This window comes from Tamandua tetradactyla, chromosome 18 (assembly GCF_023851605.1).
Source record: "Tamandua tetradactyla isolate mTamTet1 chromosome 18, mTamTet1.pri, whole genome shotgun sequence".
NCBI classification, from domain to species: domain Eukaryota; kingdom Metazoa; phylum Chordata; class Mammalia; order Pilosa; family Myrmecophagidae; genus Tamandua; species Tamandua tetradactyla.
The window spans coordinates 50,348,148-50,359,288 of record NC_135344.1 but is presented as its reverse complement, the minus strand read 5'-3'; the positions used below and the strand labels follow the sequence as shown (position 1 = coordinate 50,359,288).

Sequence of the window (11,141 nt, the reverse complement as noted above, 5' to 3'; positions counted from 1 at the left end):
CAAGGGACGGAACCCTAAGGATTAAAGCAGGCCAGCGCTGGAATGCTACAAATTTGGGGGAGAAAGCATGGTCTTACTGGTGCTTTGATTTTGGATTTCCTGAACTGTGAGCCAATAAGTTCCTGTTTTTGAGCCAACCAGTGTATGGTATTTGTCATAGCAGCTCTGGAAAACTAAGACAGATGGGTTTCTGGTAGTTAATGGTGCTATTTTGACACAATGAAGACTTCAAATGGAAATTCCAAGTTCTGGGACTTGTTTCGCTTGTAGCACATTCAAACATTTTGCACAGATGTGGCATCTATCTATCAACAAAATGAATCTCTCTGACCCTAGTCCCTATCCTGAAACAGCTTAAAATGGGCATATTCTATGGCATGGTGCAGCTTTGGGCAGGATTGGAATGAGAGACAATGGTTAGCTATTGAAGTCATGACATTCTATTTTGGACAGTGCTGTGGTTAAATCGTTAACTGTCTGGGTCCAAATTCTGGTTCTGCCATTTCCCAGTTCTGCTGCCTCTGACAAAGTTAGTTAACCTCGTTGTTCTTCAGTACGATTTGTGTAAAATATGAGGAATAGCATTATCCAAATCATAGGGTTAATGAGAGAAATAAACTGAGCTATACATGTAAAGGATTAACAAGCACCTGGCACCTGGTAAGAGAGCAATGAAAGGTAATCATTATTACTAATGACCTGCTAACTAAAGCTTTGTAGTATTATTTCAATTCAATTCAATTCAAGGACAGCAGAATGATTGAGCATTTAACATGTGCAAGGCACTTTCCTTGTCTTAATGGGTAAAAATATGATGGAACATGACTCTGACCAGAAGGAGCTTAGAATCAATGGGATGGAATTTGACACATAAATAGCTAACACCAATGCAAGGTATGTAAATACTAGAATAGAGGCACTAACCATGTCCTCTGAGGGCTGGGAGGAAAGAGTCCTTGATTCTTATTTGAGGTGGGTTGAGGAAATTGGGGTGATTCATTTGAGATGGCCCTGGATGTATAAATCAGAATTTAAAAAGCAGATTGGGATTATGAGAGCATTTTCTGATGACATATCATGAGTAGGGAGGTGGGGAGTTATGGGGATTGCTCGGATATTGGTGATTGGTTTGATGCACATTAAAAATCTATTTTATGTCCTTGGGAGTCTGTGTGACACTGAGGAAAGAGCATGAGTTTTGTATTGGCTCAACCTGTGACTGGATCTCAGCTGACTCTATTCTTGGCTACATGACATGGGACATCATTTTTTCCATGTATACAATGGTGACGATGACAATAATATATATCACATAGTGATGCTGTGGGCACCTACAGGAATTACATGTAAAGCACCGGGTTTACTATAGACATCAGCAACTATTTCCTTTGTGGGGCTAAGGGTAGGAGACTTAATCCCCATTTTTTTGTATAGCCCAGTTATCAGCTGAAGTTCCCCTGTGCTTGGAGATTTAGGGAAAATTTATTCAAGGCCCAAGTTCACTTTAGAGAGTGTCTATGCATCCTGGCTCTGAGCACCCTCTTCCTCTTCCTCTCCATCATGCTCTGGCCTCTTTTCCAGAAGCTGTTTCCATCCACGCAAACAAGAAGCTTAGACCCTTCTCATGGATTGACCCTACCTCAACTACCCACGCAATGAACTTAGGCTTCGTTAAAGGTTCCGGCGATGAGAGGTTTTATATCATAGTAACGAAACGAAACTAGAAATGAAATAGTCCTCTTCTTTTAAGGTACTATGCCACTCTACCACTTAGAATTTTCTCTCATCGCTTACTCTTCCCACAATAATGCTTTGTCTTCCATCTCACCACTCCAGCTATCTTCTATCTTCTCTGCTTTTGGCAATCTACAATAGTGCTCGTTTTTCACATAAAACATTTAAGATGTGTTTTTGTTCATCTCCTCATTTCTAGGCTGTGCTTGAAGTCTAGAATAAAACACTCATGATAGCAGAGCTATCTATTTGTTAATTGCTACACAGAGACCCACCAGCTTCAAAATTCTCTCTGACTCTTGAGCCCATCCACTTGCCTAGGCAGACAGAAGGCATGCAGAGAATGTATTTATGATCCTTGTATAAAAGCAATTCCCCCAGGAGTTTGGAGGGAATAAATGAGTAGATAGACTCTCTTTCTGCTGAAAAAGTATGTGAACTGTGATAATTAGAATCATTCATTCCACAATCACTGAATTCCACATTCAATTCATTTGTTGAATGTCTCTTGTGTGCCAGCCATTGTTGAAGGCACTGCAGCCAGGCCAGTGAACAGAATAGGCAAAGTTCCTCCCTCATAGCACTTGCATTCTGGGAGGAGGAGGAACAATAAATAACAACAAAATATGCAATGTGACAGTAACAGGATAAATACTGTGAAGAAAAATACAGGAGGCTTAAGGGATGAAGAGCAACTGTGGGGAGGGGAGGGTATTGTTATTAACAAAGCTTGATTTGTTTTAATCAAATTAAGCAAATTTGATTAAATTAATCAAGTTAATTTTTGGTCAAAATGATAAAAAAATGAGGAAATAACCGGATAAAATAGGACTTCAACTGGTTGAAGAGTGCGCCAGACAGAAAGAAGAGTAAATGAAAAATTGTGAGGTAAGCTTGTGCTTGACTTATTCAAAGGAGAGCAAGGAGGCCCTAGGACTGGAACTGAATGTGGGAAAGGGAGAGAAGCAGGAGATAATGTTAGAATAATAGGCAAGGGAAAGATCACGCAGAACCCTGTAGACAATGGTAAAGACCCCAGATTCTACGGTAAATGAGAAGTTGAATTTGGGGAGGGTTTTGGAGGAGAGAATGAATGGATTAGTCTTATGTTTAAAAAGGACCACTCTGGATGGGCCACGGTGGCTCAGCAGGCAGAGTTCTCGCCTGCCATGCTGGAGACCCGGATTCATATCCTGGTGCATGCCCATGCAAAAGGAAAAAAAAAAAACAAAAAAACGAAAGGACACTCTGGTTACTAAAAGGAAAATATACCCAAGATATGAAAGAAGAACCAGGAAGACCAGTTAGGAGGCTATTGAAACAATCCCATGGGGGATGATGGTGGGCTGGGCTATGGCAGTAACAGTAGAGGTGGTTAGAAATACTCCAGGAAGAGGTAGCATGATTCAACCAAGGACTAGATGCAAAAAGAAGACTCAAGAGTGATTCCTAGATTTCTGGCCACAGCAACCAAAGAATGGAGTTATCATTTACTGAACGGGGGAAAAGTGAAGAAGCAGCAAATTTGGAAGGGAAAGTCAAGAGCTCTCTTTTGAGTATATTAAGTCTCAGATGCCTTTTCCTAGCAGACATCAAATGGAGGTGTTAAGCAGGTCAACATTGTATGAGTTTAGAATTCATGGTAAAGTTTAGGGCTTGAGATTAATTTGGGAGAATACTAGTTGATATTCTAGTATTCAACTAGATGAATAGATGAAACATTATTCATGAATAATGTTAGATGAAAACATTGCATATATCGCTCAAAATTGTGGGCACATAACCCGGATTTTTGTTTTGACCTGGAGGAAAAGTTCTGTTCTGGTTTGTTTGCCTTAAACAACATCAAATACCTTGTCATGCCTAAGAGGCAAGGACCTGTAAGCAAGGCCATCTCTTTGCCTTGACCTTATGTGGGGTTGTGCAGGGAGGGATGAATAACGGCGAATATCACACATAGACCAGCACAGGAGAAGGCAGCAGGAATCAAAACTGCTCCAGAACACATCCAGAATAAACAAGCAAAACTCACCTTCCTTTATTTTGTGTTTTATATCACTGAGCAATTTGATTAAAACAAATCAGTGGGACAAAAAATGCAGTTGCGTTTCTATGGGGAAACAAAATCAATGGAAAGAATCAAGGTTGGGTAAATGTCCTATGGATACTCAGGGGAGAATGTATGTTTTCCAGAGTAAGAAGAGAGTTCTTCAAAATTAGCTGCTTCCTAAAACACAAAGTTGTTTTAAACAGGACTGGGGGTGTGGGGCATATTGACAAATAAACTGTCATGACTTGAACGGGTTTCAAAAATGTTTCTGATACCTTTTTCCCTTGATAAGATGTGGAAAACTTTCATAAAATTCTCTTGATAAAAGTAATTGGGTAAGTCATTTTGAAAGAGTATGCATCTAAACAAAATTTGGCAATACTAATGAAATAATCTGATTAGATTTCATCAATTTCAGCCCATGTAACCACACTGGAAGGGAATCAATATTTGCATATGGTAGCCAGGCTGGTGCACCACTGAACAACCCCTGTAAGGGAGAAGCAGCTGTAAGGAATGCACTTAGCCAAGAGCCTCCAGTTCTAGGTGCCTTCAGTATCTGCTTTCGCTTTCAAGTAGATGCCAAACACTTGCATGTCAGCTGCCAGCCAATGACTGAACACGGGACCGGTGTAAGGACTCAGAATTTCTGGACAGTGGGAGGCAATCTTTTTGCTGGAGCTTCCAATTGGGTTCGCCATGTCTTTCCCAGAGCTGCACCACAGTTTGCGATTTTTCCTACTCAATCCCTCTTCCTTCTCTCTTTTCTTTCACAGATGTCAGACCTACTGACTGAAAGCTTTCCCTGACTGTTTTCTCTTCCCATCCCCTTTATCTTTCACAGGCATTACCCTTAGTTAACATCTTGCTCTTCCAACCTCTGTCTTGGTGTTTGCTTCCAGGAATACTCTTACATATCACATCATTGTATCAGGAAGCCCACAGAGAAGATAGAAGAAAACAATAGTTAAATCTGGTCTATTATTTTTCATTTATTCCATTTTTTCCCTGCTTATAATAATTTTATAAAGGTATGACACATTCTGGGACATTCCATGCCTCGTCTCTCTGATTTTCAGATTTCTGCTCTCGTTAAGATAGAATCTTCTTGAGAGAAAATTTAGCATTTTTTGAATGAACACTAATATTTTTGGAAAAACCGACATGAGAATTTTTAAAATATGCACGTGATTTACATGATGAATTTTCTTTGACCACTGAAAAACTCTACACTGTTACCAACCTCTTTTTCAGTCTTCCTTGCAATCCTCTGACACCAGAATTGATTTCTACCAAATGCAAATGCTCATTCTTTACCTATAGCAGATGGAAGGAGGAATGGCTGTGATGGCGAATTTGAAAATGTTGGGGTCAAAGTTGGAATGGTCTGACAGCAGTTGAAAGCTTCCTCAAATGAGCATATTAAGATTTTTATTAACTGAGCATTTGTCAATGTACCTCACCATCCTCAACCCTTTATTTCCCATGTATGATTTCTGTACGAAGTCTATAGGAACCATTAAACTTCTTTCTTATATTTCTGCTGAGCAGAACCCCAATATGAGCTTAAGATATTAAATGTGACATCAATATAGACATGTAAAATATAAAGAACACTGAACTGTGGAGGCTGAAAGCTGCTTTCTTTCTTTGGTTTAGCGATAGCCCCATGTGTGATTTTGTCCAAGTCAGTAAAACTTTGGGAGTCTCCCTTGCCACATGTGCAGAATAAGGGGGTTGAACCATCTGCTCGCTGTGATCCCCTTCAGCTCTGAATGTGTATAATTTTATGAAACTAAAAAGGATTAATATGTTAAGCCTAAAATCATCGTCCTACACTACTTCTACTCTATAAAACAAAATACAACAAGCAAAAACCCAAATACTAAAACTTAGTTTTTCAGAAACAGTTTTTGCTTTATTCAGACCCCTTCCCCCACTTTGTGGGATGATCTGAACCAATTTCAGAGGAATCAAGAAGACCAATTTCCAAATCATCTGGAGTAATTAATTCCAGTGGTTGGAGTTAATTATGATGAGGCAATTCATAAAGTATACAGTAGAAAAAAAAGCAGCAATTGATGAGACTTCATCTGCAATGGAATTTTTTGCAAAGGCAATCTTGTGGCAATCCATTTCAGAGTTAAACATATGTGTGCTTCAATGGCGGGAAAATCGTTTATGAGGATGTCATTAGGTGTGGGGATGAATTATGTGTATATGGCTCTATGTATATTTTTACAGACATGATATATTCCTAATTTGTGTGTAACATGGGAGAACTAATGGCTACTGCAGAAACCTATAGTTTATAAACTATAGTATATTTATAAGAAATCAATTAGTAAAATGTCGTGATAGTTTGAAATAATGTTGATATCAGTATGAAAAATTAACAGGGATATATTGAGTATAAAAATGACAATTTGGGAAGCACTTTCTAATATGGATTGTAAAAATAAAGGATTTGCAATAATGCAATAAAAGACAATATGTCTGTTTTATGATTCTGATAATAAAGCACTTAGGTTCCACTTTCATGGTTTATGCTGTTATCAGAACCCCTCATATAATTAGATGGCCTTATTCTAGATAATTGCTTATATATTCTTATTGCATGGCAAAAATCCCACATGTAAAAACCTCAATATCTTAAATCTGAGAGCCGTGTTGCTAGAATAGGTCGTAAGAATCAGAAATCAAGTCCATTCACAATAAAGGAGGCAGGATTTTTGTTAACCAAGCAATAATAATAACACCAGTCCCTTCCATTTTTGCCTTTTTTTTTGTAGATCACAAATTGATTTTACTTTTGTTATCTCTCTCATTTTATTCCCTTAACATCTCGTGTGAGGTAGGGATTGTTGTCCCCATTTTATGGATGGGGAATTTTGTGCTGAGGGCTTAGGGTCCTGTTCAATGGTGATGCAGAATTCAAATACTTATCATCTCACTCTAAAATTATTCTACTCCTAACATTGGAAGTCCAACACAGACACAAGCACAAACATCTAGTTAAGAAGTATCACGAATATGGCATATTTTCCAGCATTGTTTTTAAAATCCGACTATTAAATCCATTCCTGGCCCTTCCCCAACAAACCAATTCCCAATCCCTTCTCAGCAGTGCCAGTACTTCATCTCCTACCTTGGAGCTGGCTGCCTGGGTTGTAAACCAGACTCTGTGTTAACTGGTTTTGAAACCTTAGCCTAATTTTTCATCCTTTCTGAAATGAGAAGGCTGTAGTCTTTCTCTAAATCTAAAGCATTTGATTCAAATTTTGTTACACTAAAGTTAATTTATTGCTGATGGATTGACCATGTCGTTGTCATTTATGTCATTCTATTTGAATGGTCATAGGATGCAATCAATGATTCAGACAGTTTCCTTGTAGAAGGGCAAGTTAAATAAACTTGTATGTAGTGTTTCCTTTGAAAATCTGAAATGCTTTTCTGTAAAATGTCTTATGTGAATAAGGCAAAACTTAGTCTACACTCAAGGTAAGGAAAAAGATAAAAAAAAAGAAAGCAATGAAAAATCTTCAAAATGAAATTAGCTTAACAATGTTTTAATAATTTTCTTATCCTTTACTGTTTGGAATCAGATCTACAGAAAACTTTTACATATCATGGATGGAAAAACAATCCCACCTGTCTTTTGATATTAATGTAAGCCTACTTGCTCATATGTATTATGCTAAATTATATAGTTATCTAAAAATGGTACAAATGTACTTGCAATTGAAATGTGAGTGCAGCTGAAGGATTAAAATTATCGTTAAAATGCTGGCCATACCTCCTGAAAATATGAATTTGGAATGAATTTCCAACAATGTTATAGATGCAAGCATTTGAATTTTGCTCCTGAATTTTTATAGCATTTCAGATAAGAGGTTATCAACGAAAACATTTCTGTTGTAATTGTGTATTTCAGTCCTTTCCATGTTTCTTATCTTATACACTTACAGTTTGCCCTCCTCCCCTAATAAAAAGAATCCACGTCTCAATAATAGCTATTGTTTACTAAAGACCAAGCATTTATGTATATTATTTCCTTTTATGTTCTAAACAACTTTGTAATTTAGCTATTATTATCTTCATTTTACAGATAAGGGAAATGTGCTTCGTAAGTGGTACAGCTCGTTATTTATCTGCTTCTCAAGGTAAGTTGATTTCATTAACCAGAAAGCTTCCCATACAGTTTGCAGCTTCTCCTTGCAACATTCCATGCTTCTGTGTGCTAGGACATATACACACTAGTGTGCTGGAAATTTCTCTGTAGTGGTTTTCCTGGAGCATAGCAGCATTCTAGAATTGCTCATGAGTGGATGAGTTGTCCTCAGAAATAACTGTTTCCCCTTAAGAGGAGAATCCCTTTATGGATAAGGACAGGCACCAATTTTGTAAACAGATGCATTTCTGAGTTCGTTGATGTATTATGTACTTCTGTCTATTGGCAGACTTCTCTGGGCTTCTCTTTACCCCAGCACAAGATCAAGTTTTCATGGAAAGAGGCATGACCTGGGACACTTGCCTATTTTATATAGAGAACTATAAAGATAACGATACCCTCCAGCAAATGAGGAAACCTGTGAGCTGTAAATGCCTGTGTCTCCAACTAATTCACAGAATTCCCTCCAAGGGAGGGACTTATTTTGCATTTGAACTCCAAAACACCTTTCAAGATTGTTAAACTTAACACCAGCCTGAAAATTCCAGTCATGCTGGAGATCAATTAACTGCTTCTAGTGTTCCCCTTTAAGGTGTTTGCATTTTAGAGTAAGTAATTTGGCCATTTTCACATTTGTGCCAAATAAAAACACGTTATTATTTTGTAGTACAGGAAATGCATTTACAATATTCAAACCTGTTAGAGGCTTGCACCTTTACTTTCCTGATCTACTTGTCAGAAATCATCTTTTTTTCTCTGCAGCAGTTTCAAATCTCAGTTTGTCTTTCCTCTGTGCTTGGTTTTTGTTTGTTTGTTTGTTTGTTTTTTAATTTTATTCTTTCCATTGTGTGACTGCTTGCCTCATTCCTACATTGGGATTTAAATTCTTTGAATATCTCCTTAACATTTTCGGACCTACTTTCTCATGTTGCATCAAAACTACTTATTGATTACGTCTAATTATTTGCCACTAATGTTACTATTTTAAAATAATAATCTATTATCACAACAATTGATATCCATTGTAGAACATTTATAAAATATGACAGGGTGTGAGGAGAAAATAACCACTGCAATCTTATCTCCCAGAAGAACCACTGTTACTGCATTGTGTATAGGTTCTGTTTATTTCTATGCACATTCTCATTTACAAATATTACAATTATGGCATCACACAGCATAAACTATTTGGTAACCTTTTCCCACAATGTGACATGGATGTATTTCTGTCTTCCTAGATATTCTTATTCAACCTGTGGAGACCCAGGTCTCAGACCCCTGCCTCTGAACTGAGAATAAGTTACAGCACGTAGCTGCCTACAATGACCAGGACAGAAATTAGAGGCCATCACATCCCCGTGGGGAGCAGGGGTTAGGAGGGGGAATGCACAGACGGCATCGTAAACAAAGTATTAAAACTCCCCCACTTTGATTACTGTTGATAACAAACCTCCAAACCCTTGTGTCAGGAGATCCTGCTGGACCTCTGTTCTCATACCCTTGTCCTAAATCCTTATAAGCCCTTGCACTCTCCTGCCCCGTTTGCGGAGAACTAATCTTCGTTTTCCATCTCTGGCTGCCATCTTGGAAGATCTTCTCCTGCTCCTAAATCTCAATAAAATTCATGTGTAACTCCATGCCTGACATGTCCTTTAGTCTTCGGTTGCCCTGACCCAAGCCCTCCAAGAGCTGGGTTGGAACAGATGTCATTTGTAATGATTTTATAATTTTCCATTATATAGATACACAGTTTGTTCAGCCAATTCTGTGTTGTTGAAGTTGATGTCACTGCCACATATTTTGCCATTTCAAGTAAGCCTATCATTAACAATCTTGGAGAATAAGTGTTTGGACACATCTATGGTCATTTCCTAAATGCATTTTTAGAAGGATTACTGGGACATGGCTTGTACATGATTTTAAGGCTTTAGATACATTTTTACAAAATTTCGTCCAAGGTGGGTGTGCCAATTTACATTCTCACCAGCATTGTTGATTCTTGCATTACTATTTCTTCACCATCCCTGAATTTTATAAATTTTAAAGTTAGTTTGATAAGTAGAAATTAATTTTAATCAGCATTTATTTGAAAACCTTAAAAAAATTGAACTTAAATTTTTTTTCTGGTTCATTTTTATTTGTGTATGTGTGTTTATTGTCTGTTTGTGCCTTTTACTCAGTTACTTATTGAATGTCCTGTTTTAAAGAAAAATTAATTCCTAAGAATCTTCCATATACTAAAGATAGTAAAATTCAGTCATGTTATAAATATTTTTTCTAGATTTTAAAAAAGTCTTTCAATTATGTTATTTGTTTCAGATAGTTTAAAAATATATGAAGACCCTCTTTAAAGAGTTCATTGCTTTGATGTCATAATTTTCAACACATTTCTACCCTGATATTTTGCACATTTTCAACTGCAACACATGTTTCCAGTATTTTTATGATTTTACTTTAAAAAAATTTTTATAATAGTATAATTTAAAAGAATGTTGGACATAACATTAGATTAGAAAGACAATAGAGAGAGAGGCAGAGGAATCCCTCTTATCACTGCCATCTCCAAGAGTTTCTTAAGCTGGTAGATAGAGTTTAATGGTAGAGGGGTCAAGGCCAAAGACTTGCCTTGCTAGGCCATGTGGAGAAAAGTGTCATCAGCATTTGTAGAGGAAGTGACAAGAGGGAGGTGAAAGCCTGGTGAACGGTTATTTGTTGCCTGCACCTCTGATCGTTTTCAATGCTGTGTTATCCATCAATAGATAAATGGTTGTCTTCTTATTTGGCTCATTTTACATGCCTACCATTTTGTTGACAAAACTGAATATGAAGACCATGATTTTCAAGGGCACCAGACACTCATAAGCCACCCTAGAAAAGGGAAAGAGGCCATTGACACCCAGGGATACAGAGTATCGTGCAACAGAAAACAAGATGGTACTGGGCCATGGTAAAACCCACCCTGCACATTTGTTTGTAGGTTGTGTTCCCCTTAAACATCATCAAAGGCAAGAACTGGTCTTAGTCATGATTGTGTCTTCACCGTCTGAAATGTGGTAGGCACTCAATTTTTACTGAAATCCATAAAACAATGGTGCATGAAGGGATTGTGTTCCTTTAACATCTGTCACCATATTTTCTTAATCTCTGATATCTGTTAGATAATGAGGATGGAAATTGTGGGTTACT

General features: G+C 37.6%; 1 long non-coding RNA gene across 1 annotated transcript; it reads left to right on the top strand.

The window, feature by feature from the left end:
* Positions 1 to 282: 282 nt before the first annotated feature.
* LOC143662183 (uncharacterized) lies at positions 283 to 9,585 on the top strand. Its single transcript, XR_013165212.1, has 3 exons — positions 283 to 678; positions 7,893 to 7,947; positions 9,194 to 9,585. It is a non-coding gene; the product is annotated as an uncharacterized LOC143662183 (long non-coding RNA).
* Positions 9,586 to 11,141: the final 1,556 nt, after the last annotated feature.